The 16,242-nt window shown below is 56.9% G+C and overlaps 2 protein-coding genes across 4 annotated transcripts in view; one reads left to right on the top strand and one right to left on the bottom strand.

Moving 5' to 3' along the window:
* Flrt1 (fibronectin leucine rich transmembrane protein 1) overlaps positions 1–16,193 on the bottom strand; it is a 77,694-nt gene extending 61,501 nt beyond the window's left edge. For both annotated transcript variants that reach the window (XM_055610500.1, XM_055610501.1), the window contains exon 1: positions 15,972–16,193. The gene's annotated coding sequence lies outside the window, so the exon portion shown is untranslated. The remainder of the gene's footprint in view (positions 1–15,971) is intronic.
* The window catches only part of Macrod1 (mono-ADP ribosylhydrolase 1), a 140,211-nt gene that overhangs the window by 92,973 nt on the left and 30,996 nt on the right, over positions 1–16,242 (top strand). The gene's annotated exons all lie outside the window — the stretch shown is intronic.

Below are 16,242 nucleotides of genomic sequence, written 5' to 3'. Positions count from 1 at the left end.
CCACCAACTGCCTCCTGCCAGGTGCTGTAAACACAGAGGAAATGAAAAGGGGGGAGGGCTGCTGACAGCGTGTTCCGGAGAGCCCCACCCCCACCCTGTTGATATTTACTGGAAGCGCAGCTTGGATTTATAGAACTTGTGTTTCCAAAGAGCTCAGAGCCTCATCGAAGGCCAGCGCTTGCTGTCCTGGGGGAGGGACATACCCTGCCTTTGCAAACTTGTTAATAATCCTCCTTGTCAGGCAGTTTCTCCTAGTCTAACCTAAATCTCTCCTGTCATGGCTTGAGCCAACTGTCTCTGCCTTGGCTTAGTGCATCCTGGAGGAGGCTTTGATCTGTCCTCTGTCCCCCTGGGAGACATGAGGACATCTCTGAGGAGGTAGGGTGGCCTTCTTTCCTGGCCCATGGTTCTCCCTTGAGCAGCAGCATCCCTCCCTGGCTAGAAGTAGGCTCCCTGTCTTTGCGGGAGCAGTCGGGAGTGTGGAGCTGGGGTTTCCCATCACAGATGAAGGCCACAGCTGCTTTTTGACACCAGGACGCAGGCCTCCCTTCCCAAAGCTGAACTCACTGGAGAGAAGTGAACCATCTCTCAGGACCACCAAGCAGAGCGCCTGGCACAGAGAAAACGCTGGGTGGAGATAGAGCTGCCTGGCTCTGCTGGAGGGAAGCCGACTGTGCCAGCAGAGGTGGGTGGAAGGGAAACAGAGATAGGAACACATTCTTGTATCTCAGCTCTGCCACAGAACCCAGGTGACCTTGAACAAAACTCCTTCTGCCTCTACAGGCAGATAAGGGGCTCTGGTTGCCTTGGCCACAGGGTCACAGGCCTTTGTCCTTGCTGGGCTGGAAGCAGCTAGGGCCCAGAAGCCCCAGAGTAAGGACAAGAGGGGAAAGTGGGGACGGATGCCAGTCATCCGTCACCTCCTAGGCTGCTGCACCTGCTGAGGTTCCCACAGAGCAAGCTGCTCTTTAGAGTCTCCCTCTGACTCCCAGCTCCAGCTCCCACCACCTCAGCAAAGCGTGTCGGCTGCACTAACCCTGCAGCCTCAGACCCTCCTTGACCCCCCAGCTCACCCTAGGTTCCTGGCCCCACTCCATGGGGGACACAGCTATCCCTGGCGAACCTGATCCTGTGCTTCAAACACTCTAAGGAAGGTCTGGCCTAGCAGCTACCTCCCAACCCAGACCTTCAAGAAAGTACAGGCTGCGACAACTCCCCACTCCCACCCTGTTTGCAGAGCCTGGCCTGGTTAATCTGCTTCATTAAAGGCACTAATTAATTGGCTTAATTAAAAGGGTAACCTCAAAGCCAGCAGATCTCCTCTTGATGAGCAGAAGACTGAATGAGGAAGCCAGAGTTGAAGAGGTGCATCTCACCCACTCCTGTCCCTACCATGTCCTCCTGGGACCACCAACCCAGCCATAGCTCTTGGTGTCTGGCCTGGGAGATGCCAAGTAAGTCCCAGCCTGCTAGCCTTCTGGCTGGGCCCCTCTCCCGCCCCTTGGTAGGCAGAGTTGAAAGCCCACCTTGACTCGTTGCAGCACTGCTCAGCTGCAGTTAGGAGCCCAGAACAAAAGCACCATATTGGAGCCCAGGACAGGCAGGTTGCAGCCAATAACACTTAACAGGCTAGGAGGGACTGCCAACTGCCATAGGGGGCCAGGGCTAGCCTCACTGTGCCTGTTTGGCAGGCAGCTGGGCCAAGCTGTGTATGGTAAACTCTAGCAGGAGTCTGCTGGTGCTGTGGCAGGACCCCACGGGGAGCAGGGAAGGACCTCTGGAGCCCCAGCTTCCATTATCTCTAGTCAAAAGAAATGAGCTCAAATCTCAGCTCAGTTCAGGAGCTAGAAGACTGTGGCAAGCTTCCCCTCTCCCAGTTCCCCACACACAGAATACCTGCCAGGGATACCCAGTCTATTCCCTTTCCAAGTAGAGCCTTCCAGGCTCAGCAGGAAACAGCGCTGGGATTGATTAGTCATGCCTGCCAAGAGTGATGGTTAAGAAGCATAGGTTTGTGTACTATTCTCATTCTGCCAGGCCTCAAAAGGCTAAGCCTGCAGTCAGCTGAACCTTTCTTACCGTCACAGGGAATCATTCTCACAATCCCTCAAGCCTTTGCAAAGGGCTCAGCTCAGTTTCTTCTCTAGATACCACCCATTTGAGCTCTCTGCCCCCTTTCAAGAGAACTAACCATGTGCAGTTTAAAACCGAGGCTCTGAGATTGGCGCGTGTAATCCTAGCATGTGGAAGGTAGAGGCTGAAGCATCAGGCATTCAGGGCTATCCTCTGTTACCAAGGTCGAAGCCAGACTGGGACTCCATGAGGAGAGACAGAGACATGACCTTCGGTCAGGGAGTCACTACCAGAAGCATCCTTTGCTCTGAGTCTACTCTTTCTCAGGGAGGGAAATGCGGGGTGGGGTGGGGGTGGGGGCTTCCCCTAAGAGATCTGTAGAGCTTCGGAGACCTTCCTCCTCCTCTAAAAGTCGCCTCAGTTGCAGCCCTCTTCACTGACCTGGACAGCCTCCCCACTATGTAGCAATGTTGAAAAGATGCCACCCAGTGCCCAGGGACCACTAGTGATCTCGAAACAGTCACCCTGCCCTTCTCATGGGCCCCCAAAGAGAAAAGAGCAGCACTCAAGATGAGTCGGGTGGCTTACAATATTCAGAGGGGCTCCAGCCAGCTCCCCTGTGGGGCGACCTGCACAGAAGTCACAGTGAACCCACGGGCCTGGGCCTGGCCCATCTGATGAGGCAGCCTTGGGCAGTTTGGCCCCTGCCATGAGTGGCCTGGGCCAGCACTCCATTGTCAGCTTGCAGCTTCTCCATGCTGAGCCCACAGCAGCGGCGCAAGGCTGCCTGTCAGACCCAGACAGATTCTGTCTCTGCACAAACAGCTGTTCAACAGCTCGACAGCTCTGCCACCCAGGAGAGGTTCCAGCAAGGGGCCCCGCCCTGTAATGATGAGACTCAATCAGCCGCTGCCCTGGGGAGGGCGGGGCCCCTGGGCGGCTGTCACCACAGCTTCAGGCTGCCAGTGAGGAACAGGCCAGGGAGCCTCTTGAGAGAAAGGCTATGGGTGTAGGAGGCTCAGGGTTCAGAGGGTGAGCCTTGGGTCTGGCCCTGGCTAGCACCCCTTCACAGGAACCTGTTTCCCATCAGAGCCCTCAAGGGGGTAGGATCGAGGGGGGACCTGTTCCAGGAGAATCTAGCACCACATGGGGCACAGAATGAAATCAGGAAACATCCACCCTGGATACCAGTCACCACTGTGTCCCTCCTCAGCCTGGTCAGGCCACAAGGCACATAAGTGGGGCCTGTCCACTCCAGGTGATCAATGGAACTGAAATACTGTTCTAGTGGGGAAGAGGAAGGGCCAGGACCAGAACCCAGGCACTGGGCAGTCGCCACTGCCACACTGAAGGCTGCAAAGGATAATCCACCTACCCCTGGCCACCAATATACAGCAGAACCCTGTGCTGAGTATGCATAGCTGCCCATGGGTGGCCTGGACACATCCAGAGGGTCAAGGGGGAGCGCTAGATATAGATCCCACATCTGGGCCCCAACCAGATCGCTTGATAGGTCCCCAGGTTCCTGCGATAGGAAACCAGTTGCCAGTTTGCACCCACATCCTGAGGCTGGAGTCTGGGAAAGAAGGGAGGGAGCGGAGCTGCCAGGGTTGGGAAGGGGTCCCAGAGCCTCACTTCTCACCTGCAGGAAGAGCCCCAGAGGAGGGGCCCTCACACCCACACCCTCACTAGAAGAGGCTGTTCATCATTCGTATCGGTAGCATTAACTATGTATATAGTCTGGCATCCAGATGGGCAGGCTGAGAACAATCCATAGTCCAAGCACCCTGAGGGAGGCTTGGTCTCTTCCCTGAGGGAGACGGAGCTCAGCCTGGAGCAAGCCTTCCTGGTGAAGAGACAAGGGGCCTGCAGGGAGAGAGCTAGGCCACAGTTCAGCCAGGCCATAGCCCTCTCTACAGAGGACACTTCACCTATGGGTCTCATAGAGGCTCAGCCCTGGTCTTACAGATGAGGAAACTGATCCTGTTCAGGGTAAGAAGGCAAGCTAGTTTGCAGCCCGCCATATACAAGACCCCTAAGCTGTCTGTTTGTCCTTATGAGTCCCCTACAATTCTGGCATCAACAGATCCACCTTCTACCCTGAAGGCTTTGGGAGTCCTTGGTCAGCCCTTGTCCTTCCAAGTGGAGTACGACCTCTGGGAGGCTTAGCCCTCAGCCCTCCTAGCTTCCCTGAGACTCCTTTTTTCCCTCCATCCCCGCCTAGTGACGCACCCATAAAGTTCAGACAAGATAGCATGAGGGCTTAACACAGTCTGCCAACCTCCCACATTCAAACAGGGGCACAGATACCCTGGCCCATTCCTGAAAAGGAGGGAGGATCAGAAGTTCAGGGCGTAGGACATACAAGAAACTGTCTCAAAAAAACAAACAAACAAAAAAAAAAGGGCGGGGGGAGGGTTTCAAGAAAGACCTGGTTCCAAGCTCCAGCCTTGGGGTCCTCTGATCTGGGTGAGCTTCCTAACCTTAGGGCGCCTCAGTTTTCTCATCTCTAAATGGACACATGAGCTGCATCCAACTGGCTCTGGGGAATCCAGCAAAACAAACAAACAAACAAAGGTCTTCCAGAGCCACAAAGGAAGCAGTGGCCCCGGCATTGCTGCAAGCCTTTCCTCACCGCCACTGCCACAATTACTGCTAGCGTTGCCATTTCCTCCTCCATATTGTCCTTATCCCCACCCCTTTCAAGTCCAGGTTCTGCCTCCATGGCTAGATCTGTGGGCAGGGTGTCCCTGGGCTGCCTGGGTAACACAGATCACAGCCATCCCAGACCTAGGGTAGATCCAGGGCAGGAGGTCCCCAGCCCCCCACAGATAAGGACCCCTGTCCTGTTGACCTCTTGGGTCAGGGCAGGGGCAACATGCTGGCACAAAGGCTGAGCTGTCTGTGCCTCTGTCCTGGCAGCTGCCCGTGGCCAGCCCTTTTGCCACAAAGATGCCTTTGAGTAGCCGCTGGCGGGAGCAGTGCTCTCCTTGAAGGCCCCCGGCTCTCACAAGCCCTGTCTGTCTGGAAGTCCATCAGCCAGGGAGACAGCTGCCGTGGGGGCAGGGTCCAGGCCCTGCCCTGCTCCTGGGCACATTGTTGCCCCAGCCTCCTCAGCTTCGTCCTGAGATCTGGGGTTGGCCTCAGGCTGGCAGGACAGGACTTGGTCCCCACTGTGAATCCATAACCACAGGCCTCCACAGAGGCACAGGAAATTGCTGCAGGGTTGGGGGATCTGCCTTCCTTCTTCCCTTCCTGTTCTTGGCCTCCGTTTTCCCATCTGTAGAATGGAGCCTCCAATTTGTACTTGTCCACTTCAGAGACCCTCACTTAACCGTCCACTCAGGGCAATGCATGTAGTGAGAGCTCAGAGAATGGCGGCCCAGCTGCTGCCCCACCCGCCCCACAGCTGCTGGAGGTGTAAACGGTATAGGAACGGGTCCCAAGGCAGAGAACTGTCTTGACCCCAGTACTGTGTCAGAATGTTGGGGGACCTTGGCCAGGTGAGGGAACCCCTCACTCTTGAGTCTCAGGTTTCCCCTCAGTAAAATGGGCTAGCAGGTATTTCAAGTACTGTGCTAGAGAGGCTCGAACAGGAACTGTTGTGACTTCTAGGCCAGACTGGGCTACAGAGCAAGTTCCAGGTCAGCTAGGGCTAGAGTCAGACCCTGCCTCAAAATTACAAACAAGGTCAGTGAGATAGCTCAATAGGTGAAGGCACTTGTTTGGTAAGTCTGGTGGCCTGAGTTCAATCCCCAGAACCCTTGTAAATCTGGAATGACGGCCAACCTCAGCTGTCTTCTGACCACCAATACATTCCATGGTGCGCGGGCACACACACATACACACACAAATCTTATAAAAATAATTAAAAATTAAAGGGAGCCATTTATGGATGAGCTAATGAATGTCAGCTAATGATGTCACAGGAACCAGAGGAAGGTAAAAGAGGAGGAGGGCTGAGTATGAACCTAGCCACTGAAAGTGAGGCCTGCCAAAGTGCTGGAGGGAGGGGCCAGGAAATCTAATTTCTCACAGATCAGTCAGGTAGGGCTTCCTGCTGGAGGTGGCCTGTGCGGCGGAGAGCACACAGTTGAAGATTGGTAGCTGACAGCCATACTTGAGGGGGGGGGGGGGGGAGGGAAGGGGGGGGGGGGGGGGGGGGGGGCGCGCAGGGCAAGCCAGGGCCAGGCTGGGCAGGCTGGGCAGGCCTGAAAGGCCTGAAAGGCCAGGCTCAAGGTTTTTGGACTCAATTCCAGAGGAACTAGGGAGCTACTGACGGTCTCAGAGCCAGTAAGTAACTGGATTGAGTTAGACATTGTCAGAACGTCTGGCTTTGCCTGAGAGGAGAAGAAAGGGCAGCGGTGAGCGGTGAGCTGCAGTCCACAGGGCACCCAGACCTTCCTGATAAAAGCCAGCTGGAGCCTGCTAGGAGTGTGTGAAGGGCACCTGGGCCAGAGGAGGGTCATGGCCCAAGCCCTCCCCAAGCCCCTCTCAGCCCAACATGCCTGGCAGCCCCAGGGCACTGTCACACCTAGCACAGGGGCCACTTTGGGCCTGGATCTACTCTTCTTTATGAGGCCACCTGTGTGAGCCTTAAGACGGGAGGGAGGGGCGCCAGGGTCTGTTTCCATATGGCCATTGTGCCAGCTCCGTTTGTTTTGTTGTGGTTTGATTTTGAGGTAAAGGGGAGGGAACCAGGGATCTTACCTGGTCAAACACTTCACGACCAACCCCCTGCCTCCTCCCCCCAGCCTGCAAACTATAAGGCTCTGCAGGAAGTGACCCTGCCCTGGGCTTCCTCACCATGGCAGGGAGTGCCGAGAAGGAAGGGAAGGTGTGCCTTTGGGGACCAGAGGCAGGAGCTGAGGGAAATGACTCAACACCCCCACCCCCACCTCCACCTCGATGCTGTGCCTCAATTAAGTGAGATGCAGCCCATGACCCACAGAGCCACTGTAGCAGACAACAAACGCTCAGCATGGCCTACACGACTAGTATTGCATCTTTAGCTTTGAATTCCTTCCCACCACTAACATGAGGGGTGCCTGAATTTTGGTGCTCAGAGACCCTAGTCTGTCCCCTCAGAAGCCAACAGGGCTGCCACTGAGCAGGAAAGGCAGAAGGAGGCTCCCAGGAGCCCGATATGTCACAGCTGTGGATTAGCTTGCCAACAGCAAGTGTCCTGGTACCATCAGCGCTCCAGAGATTCAGCTCCAGCCCCCGCCGTGCCCACCCAGCTGCACCTCCGTGGAACTTGCTCCTCTACTCTAGAACTGGGTCCCAAAGAAAGAGAACTAGCAGCCAGGGTGAGTGTGGTGCATCCCCACGAGAGCTGCCCAGCAGCCCAGCCTGGGCCGCCGAAACTGGCGGAGTAAATAATGACATTTCCCCCTCTTCTCTCGCTCTTCGCCCCTTTCCCTTCCACAAATAAATTATCAACATGCCCAGGTCCCGGCGGAGTGGAGCATATCGCAGGGAACAATGAAAAAGCTTTTAATAGGATTCCAGGAGCTGCAGCCACTCGCTCACCACCCTAATGGAGATTGCTCTGTGACCGCAGGCCACCGGCGCCCTCCCAGGACCCTTGCTGCCCAGCTCCTCCCCAGGGCACCAGTAGTGGCACAGCCCAGCTGAGCTACCTGCTGACGTCACAGGCCAGTGGTGTCCTCAGCAGAGTGAATGTGCCTCCCCTCCCGTCAGGGCGCACCTCAGTAAGGCTGTCGTCTCCAGAAACGGCACCCTTTGCCTGCTCTGCCACCACACTCCTCTCCCTTGTGAGGTCAAAAGCATGTTAAAAGCCACCACTGCCCCGACCCTGAGGGCACACAGAGAGGCCTCAGGAAAGGAGGCTGAATCTAGAGAGGATAGACACAAGGCTGCTTCCCAGTGGAGACTGCCCTGAGGCTCTGGGCGTGTGCCCCACTGTGGGAGGCACAGGACTGTCAAGAGGGAGGAGAGAGACTCAAAGCTGGCACCCTTCGACGTGTGCCTCAGTCTCCCTGCCTGTCCTTGTAAAGGACCCAGACAGAGACCAAGTACTTCTCAATAAACAAAACTGTCGTCCTTCTGCCTCTGTGCGACCTTGGGCAGCTAACTTTACCACTTTGTACCCTAGTGTACCCCCAGGATACTGTCGCTCCATCATATATTGAAGGGAAACTGAGAGTATGTGCTTGCAAGTTGCCATATGCTGGCTGTGTGACCTTGGTCTGGTCACTTTCTCTGCCTGAGCCTTGGTTTTCTCCTCTGTAAGATGGGACAGTTGTGATGATGAGAGTCTATACCCATAGACTCTCAGCATGGTGCTTTGGAAGTTATGCAATGTATACAGTGATGGTAGCTTGCCAGGAGGCCACACTTAGAAGATACCCAGTAGGGGCTGGAGAGATGGCTCAGTGGTTAAGAGCACTATCTGCTCTTCCAAAGGATCCGGGTTCAATTCCAGCACCCACACGGCCGCTCACAACTGTCTATACTGCCAATTCTAAGGGCTCTGACACCTTCACACTAATGCACATAAAATTAAATAGATTATTATTTTTTTTTTTTAAAAAAAAGAAAAAGATACCCAGTAGACCTAGCAGGGTTCCTTTTGGCCTGACCCCAGGGAGCCATCCTTAGCAAAAGGTGACATTTGAGCTCTACACTCTGTTTCCCATAAACTGACTCTGTCCCCTACCATGTCCTCAGGGCCAGGTTCTCTCTAGGGAGTTACCAACACCTGCCTCTTCATCCCCTTCATCCCTCCCACTATGTGCTAACCCTGAGTGCCAGGCCCTAGCAGCTCTGTAAATGTCCCATGGGCCCACCTATTGGGAAGGGTAGGGTGTTGTAGAGACAGAAGGTCAGCTCCCTGGAAGCCTGGGGAGGTCAGTGTCCTGGCACTGCACCTGGCTTGCTCTCTGGCCTGTCATTGGAGTACAGGAACCTCTAGTTTCCACCTTGCTCTCCAATAGGCCTACAACATACCATCTTTGTACCGCCCCCAAATGTGTGCTTGCTTGTCCCATTTTATTGGTGTGGAGACTGAGGCACAGAGATGGGAAGTAGGATGTCCAGGGACCCAGCTGGCTGGTAACAGTCAGGGTTCAAACACAGGGCCAGTGCCCAGCACTGTTAATCTACTTCCTGGCTGCATGGCAGTAGACCCATGCATGTGGCCTTGGACAATGCTTGCCTTTGCTCTGTGTGTCAGTCTCTCTTCCCAGTAGGAAGCAAGCAAAGGCCTGTCAGGCCAGAGCGTCCTGGAAGCTGAGGTGTGGCAGTACCCACTAACCCAAGTCTGAGAGGTAGTCTGAGGGCTCAGGGCCACGGAACTAATGATGACGCCGGGACCCTTGAAGGAGTTGTTGTCCAGTTTGCAGTGGGGGAAACCGAGGCTGAGACCACGTACGGTGATGTGCAACCTCCCTGGGGCAGGTCTGCGGTCTGTGCCGCTCGCACAAGCTCAATGAGGAGGTAAGGGGTCTCAAGACTCACTGCTCTGTGGGTGAACAGCCCACAGAGTGACAGAGGCAGGACAGTGAGGGTCCAGGGGCAGCAGCTGCCTGCAGGTGAGAGTGAGGTGGTTCACTCTTCAGAGCTGGTTCAGGCTGGTTCAGTGAAAGCACATGAGGGAAGCAGAGTCTGCATGGGAAGGCAAAGCATGAGCATTCGAGAACTGTAAGCTTGGCACAGCTGGCGTGAGTTCCTGGCCTGGCCTTGGGGCTGGGACTTGACTAGACTCCACCTATCAGCCACCAGCCTGAGAAAAGGAGCAAGGGAAGGAGGGAACCTCACTCGGTTCCCATTAACCCTCCCATCCACCCAGAGCAGAGACTAAGGACCACTGTGTCCCACACTCCGCTTTAGCTAAACCAGGCAACTTCAGGAGTTAAGCAACACTCCCATGATCCTCTGCAACCTGCATCCCCTTCATCCCTCCCACTATGAGCTAACCCTGGGGTCGGACACTCACCGACCCAAAGTCACATTTCCTAATCCAGCTAGGGTTTCCAGGCCTGGCCATATGCTGCAGCTTGACAGATCACCACATGTAACCCGGGACCATGTGTCCCTAGGGCGGTCAGTCTGGTGGCTGAGCTCACCACAGGCAGATTAGACCTCCTACTTAGAGCCACACACAGGAGAGCCAGCAGTGAACACGACTCCCAGGATCTCACCTCTTTTTTTGTTTGTTTGTTTGGTTGGTTGGTTTTTTGTTTGTTTGATTTTTCAGGGCAGGGTTTCCCTGTGTAGCCTTAGCTGTCCTAGAACTCACTCTGTAGACCAGGTTGGCCTTGAACTCAGAGATCTGCCTGACTCTGCCAACCGGAAGTGCTGGGATTAAAGGTGTGTGCCACTGACACCCCTCACCTCTGCACAGACCCTGAGGTGCCCTCTGCACCCTGAGTTCACTGCAACCCCACCCTCCTTCCCACTGCTCCTCCATGCAGCCCTTGGAACACTGCCCCCAGGAAGAAAAGCCCATCCTGGCTCCAGCACCTAGCAGCAGTTTTTGAAGACATTTTCCTGAGCAGCACTTCCCAGGCGTCGCCTGTGGGGGAGGGGTGGAAGAGTGGAGGGGCTGTGGGGACAGGTTCGACAAGAGCAATTTGCTTCTGTAGATAAATGCCATTTCCTCCAAAGTCTTCTCCCCTTTTTCTTCTCTCCTTCTCTTGCTCTTGTGAGCGATCTCTCTCTCTCTCTCCCTCTCTTACAGTTTGCTAAATCTGTTGTAATCTGGTGCCAACGATTAATTCAGGCAGAAGGAGGGAAAAGGGAGTGAGGAAAAAAATACGGCCACAGGAGCCACAGAGACAGGAGCAGCCAGAGCTACTGCCTCATGACCCCAGCTTCAGTCCAAAGACCTCCCCACCCCCCACCCCCCATGCCAGTCACCACAAAGCCTGATGCATCAGGCCCCAAACACAGATGCCTGGGTTCTGTGCTCTGCCTGGGAGGCAGTGTCCCCTAGTGGTTAGCTGAGCCCTGCACAGCTTGGGCCTGGTACCTCAGGAGACCTCCTCTCTGCTGCCTTCTCCCTTGGCCTGCACCCCAGCCCTGCTTCTCAGTTCCAGCACCCCTCCCTGGAACCCCCTTTATCACTAGCTGCCTTAACTCTGTATCATGGCCACTGCCCTTGTCACGAATAAGCCCAGCAGGTCCTGGACAGCCCATCACTGTGCAAATGAATACACAGCTTTCAGTACCGGGAACCTGTCAGGCTGAAGCCCTAAATGGGCCAGCCTGGGTATTCCCAGAGAGGAAGATCAAGAACACAAGCTATCAGTTCCAGTCCCCATTCAAACCCGAGGCCACCTGCTAAGGGGTCTTAGGGTAGCCCTGTCCCTTTTGCCCATAAGCTTCTCCTTCCTGCCCTCTCTCATGATTCTAGCTCATCCTTCCTATCTTCCCTCAGATACACCCTCCCCAGAAGCCTCCTCCACCCAAGCCTTCCAGGTGGGAGGGTGTGTACGTGACGGAGGTCTGACCCACACTTGGCTGCCAGCTGCCCAGGGGTTCGGGGTTTTGTTGTTGGTACTGTTTTGAGACAGGGGCTCCCTGTGTAGTCCTGGCCGACCCTGATGTAGCCCATGCTGCCTGGAATTTTCTGAAATCCTCCTGACTCAGCCTCCCAAATGCTAGGGTTACAGACATGCGCTACCATGCCCAGCTTCGGGACTGCCTTTTTTGGTTACTTATTATTATTTGTAAAAGAGTCTCACTATGTAGCTCCTAGCTGTTCTCACAGTAGCTATACAGATCAGGTTGGCCTTCAACTCACAGAGATCCACCTGCCTCTGCCTCCTGAGCACTGGGACAGAACTGCTTTTGTTCTGGACCCTTGTCCCAGAGCTTTGGCTAGTCTCAATTCTCCTGCGTGAATGAATGAATGAAGGAATGAGCTGGAAAGAAGGGAATAAGAACTGAGGAACGGAGGTGTCTTAGTCTCAACCTCCCTTCCCTCAGGATCTCTCTCCATGCTCACTACCTTAGCCTATGCAGAGTGAGGCCACAGCACACACAAACCCGTGGGTGCCCCAGAGCCAGGGCTGTGGCTATGGTGAATGCAGCAAATATATTCCACAGAGCAAGCGGAAGCCCCAGAAACCTGACATCATCTGCAGGGCGACGGAGCCTGGGGAGCAGCTGGGCTCTGGGGGCCATGGGCAAGTGCACAAACAGAATCTACCCATCTCACAGGCAAACACAGGCCTGCAGGCACAGCCGTCCAGAACCCTCGGCGGTCCAGCTGCTGCCAGGGAACACCAAGCCAGCCAGGGTTAGGAGGCGTGGTAGAAGTACTGTTCTTTCCTTTGTCCGCCCTGGCCATCCAGTCTGCCCCTCCCAAGCCCTCGCCAGTGCAGGGTGACCCCTACTCTAAACCAAATGACAGAATGCAGCTGTCCAGGCTCAAGACAAAGCCAGAACTAACAAGACAATCTGGGTTCTAGGGAGGTATGCCCAGATATAGTCACATAGAGTGCCAGGCCTCAAGAGCAACAGCCAGGGCTGAGGCTTACACTACCCCCACCCTTCCAGAGCCGGGTGCTCTCCCTGCTGGGAGGCCAAGACTGGTAAAGTCCCCTCAGCCTCCAGGGAGGCCTTAGGACCCTCAGCCATGCCCACACTCTCACATATCACAGTTCATGATGGGACTGAAGTTGAAACTGTGTCACGTCTGTTGTTCTTCCCAGTGTTCCTTAGACTAGGAGGTACTGGTGTTGAAAGACCCTGCCATCAGGGCCACTGGTAAGGGACCGAGCAGTCCTGCCTGCTTCCCCAAGGCCTAAGGAAGCGCTAAGTACAAGGCCACAGCAAAGGAGAGCCACACTGTGAGTCACGCACCCTGCTGGAGACTCGCACATTGCGCCTCACGGTGGGTGCCCCGAAATAGGCTCCACTACTGCCCCACTTCCCAGAGGAGGGAGGCAAAGCCCACAAAAGGAAGTCTTCCTGAAGGCCAGCCGGCTAGGCAAAGGAGTCCTTTCCAGGCACCAAGTAGGTCCTTCGGACCCGGAGCCAGCATCCCGGTGTCCCAGGAACAAGATCAACTGGGATGACAAGATGTTTGATGTCATTTCCAGATCCCAGATGAGCCAGCCCAGCAGGATAGCTCCTGGCACAACCCTGTCAAGCCCCACCTCCAAGATCAGGCCACTTTGCAGTCCTGACTGAAGTGCTGAGGATGGCTGGGAAGGGGTGATGGAGAGGTCCCCAAGTCCTAAGGGGCATACAATGAAGCCCCTGCCCAGCTCCCTGACACTGTGTGCCACCTGATTGCACAGAAGGTAGCTATGCCTAGCTGTCCCCAGAGGCCTGGTCATTACTGCTCCCCTGCACCAAAGCATTTTTTTTAAGACAAGGTTTCTCTGTGTAGCCCTGGCTGTCCTAAAACTCTCTCTTTGGACCAGGCTGGCCTCAGATTCAGTGATTCCCTTCGACCGCCTCTGTCTGCCGAGTGTTGGGATTAAAGGCATACACCACCACGGTTGGCTAAGCACCTACTTTTTTACATCAGCTACGGCACTGGCCTCTGCAGGCAGGCAGCTGGCTCAAGGCCTGCCTTTCCGTCTCTTCAACACCTGAGGAGTCAGGTCCACCTGGGGCTCCAGTCCCGCTCTCACTGACTTTACGCTAGCACCACTCTCCTGGTCTTTTTTGCATGCTGCCTTTCCCAGCTCTCTCATTTTCAGAGTCATGGTGCCCTTCCCTCCTCGCATGTCATGGCTATACCCTCCTTCTCGGGCAGGTCCCCAGAAGGGAGGCTGCAGGCCTGGAGCACAGGTTGAGCAGGTAGCATAGGCTAGGCCACTAGGTCTCAGTCCACACAGAGCTAAGTTTACAGGCCCAAACCCTGCCTGCACAGTCTGGGGCAGCAGGTGAAATGAGGGAGGGGCAGCCCTCCTGCCTCTGCTGCCTCCTTTGAAATAACCTGAGTGGATCTCCAGAGGGCTTCCACAGGACTCCACAGGAGAGACACAGTTGCCCAGAACCCACATGTAGCTGGATGGAGGAACCTCACCCCTTCACCTGCTGATCTCTCTGCAGACACCCTCTGCCCTTACAGACCCCTGAACCAAAGGGCAGGACCATTCAAGACTTACAGGAAGTGCACATGCGTTTTACAAAGAACTCCCTGTCCCCCAACTAAGGCCCAGGGAGTAGTTATAGCAGGCAATCTATAACAGGAAAGAAAAACGGAGGCACACAGAGGTAGAAGGACTTGGAACCAATATATTGTAGGGCATGGATGCATGGGCCCCAGTAGCTTCACGGACTAAGTCTAGGCGAACTGGGGCTGGCCATCATGCCTGCGTGGGGGCTGCCCAGTAGCCTCCCTGGCTTCACTCTCCTGGGGAGGTTTTCCCTGTAATCTTTCTGAGAACCGAGGTGGGCTGTGCACGCCTAGTTTCCCTAGCGTCCTCCCCACCTCCCCTGTCTCGCCCCCACCACCCAGCCTGTAACCCCTTCAACCTCAGCTCCTCCTACCCCTCAGACCTCCCAGCCAACCCAGCCAGGCACTATCTCCTCCCAAGCACCGGGACTGGCAGCCTGGGCCATTTCCATTTTAAACCTTCGGAGGAAGCCCTGAGCAGTCGCCCACGGCAGGCACCAGCTGACAGGTGATGTTTGTGCCTCTCCTCCTGGGGCTGGCAGGAAGACACGCAGTTGGCTTTCAACTCCCGAAACCTGAGCCTGGAGCCCCGGTGTGCAGCCGCCTTCCCCCGCGCTGGCAGGGAGGGGAGCCCCAGCCCACATCCCTCCGCCAGGAGCGGCACAAGTCCTGGGTCCTGCTCTGCGTACAGCCCCCTTTCCCACCCAGACAGCCTCCCCCAACTCCTAAGCTACCTAGGGATGGAAAAGGGTGGGGCTGATCTCCATCCTCCAAAGGATGAAAGGACGGAGACGAGGCGAGGCTGGACCTTGTCACCTCTCACCCCTCTTCCCGTGCCTTGGCTTTATTTATTCACATCAGACCTCTCACTTGGGCCTCCAGGGCCTGGCACACCCCAGCTGAGCTGTGTTCTCTCTTAACCACACGCCGCCCGCCGGGGAGAGCCTGGAAGCCCTCCCGGGGCCCCAGGAAGCCTGGGGCAGCTCCCTGATGTCGCCGCTTCACAACTTTGTCCTCCTCAGAGAGCTCTGATCAACCAAGGCTCCCTGCAGCTGGGCAACAACGCTCCCCAGCTTTCCGCCCCTGGGCCTCGGATCCCCACGAGGAGGGGCGTGCTCGCGGTCTATTGCCTCCTTGTCTAGGGAGCTGGGGCGGGGAGGGGGGGGGACCCGTGCCCCCAGCCCGTCAGTCCCTCCGATCCACCTTTGCAGCCGCCAGGTGCACAGTGTCACCCCGCCGGCACTAGGCTGCCAGTCCACAGCGCGCGCAGGGAGGGAAGTTGGAGGCTGCCTGTGCCCCCCTTGAAGTCGTTTTAAAAATAAAACCTCGCTCTAACCGTGACTCACGCGGCTAGTGGGGACGGGAACGCGGCGCCGGGGCCGGCCCGCTGCCCTCGCCGCGCTCGCCCCTCACCCTCCTTTTCCCGGGTGCCGGGCAGGAACTGGGGTCGACCTGCTCAGCCCGGCGCCCCCCGCGGGCCCGGCTGCCATCCCCCGGGCGCAGCCCCGGCGCGGCTCGGGGCTGCAAGCGAGCCCCCGCCCTTTCCAGCCTCCGCTCCGGAGAGCGGAGCCGCGGGCCGCGAACCCCGCGCCTCCCCGCGGCGGGGCCAGCGTCACCCGCGCTGGGCTCTCGACTCCCGACCCCCCTATCTACACCTCGAATCCCAAAGGCTGCCCGCTCCCCGCCACGCCGGACCGACTCCCGCAACACGATCCGCCCGCTGCGTGCAGCGCGGCCCCCGCCCCGCACGCCCCAGCGCCCCGTCCCGACCCCTGGCCCGCGCAGCTCGCCTTACCTGCGCAGCGGCCGGGGAGGCGGGTCTCCTCGGGAAACTTTGCAGCGACGGCCGGAGCCTCAGGGGTTATTCCAAGGAGCGGGCGGGAGCCCCAGCCGGAGGGCACCCAGGGGGGCCGGGGAGAAGAACCCCCGGCGCGCGGCGGAGCTCTGTGGCGGGCCCGGGGCGCGGGGCGCGCGGCGGCGCATCTGCCCGGCGGAGCGGCGGGAGGAGCGCGCGGGGTGGCGCCCGGCGGCGGGGTGCGTGTGCCCGGGCGGGTGCGCTCAGCGGG

The sequence above is a fragment of the Psammomys obesus genome, unplaced genomic scaffold (genome assembly GCF_907164565.1).
Source record: "Psammomys obesus unplaced genomic scaffold, mPsaObe1.curated_primary_1811, whole genome shotgun sequence".
NCBI classification, from domain to species: domain Eukaryota; kingdom Metazoa; phylum Chordata; class Mammalia; order Rodentia; family Muridae; genus Psammomys; species Psammomys obesus.
This window is presented reverse-complemented; position numbering and strand designations above follow the sequence as displayed.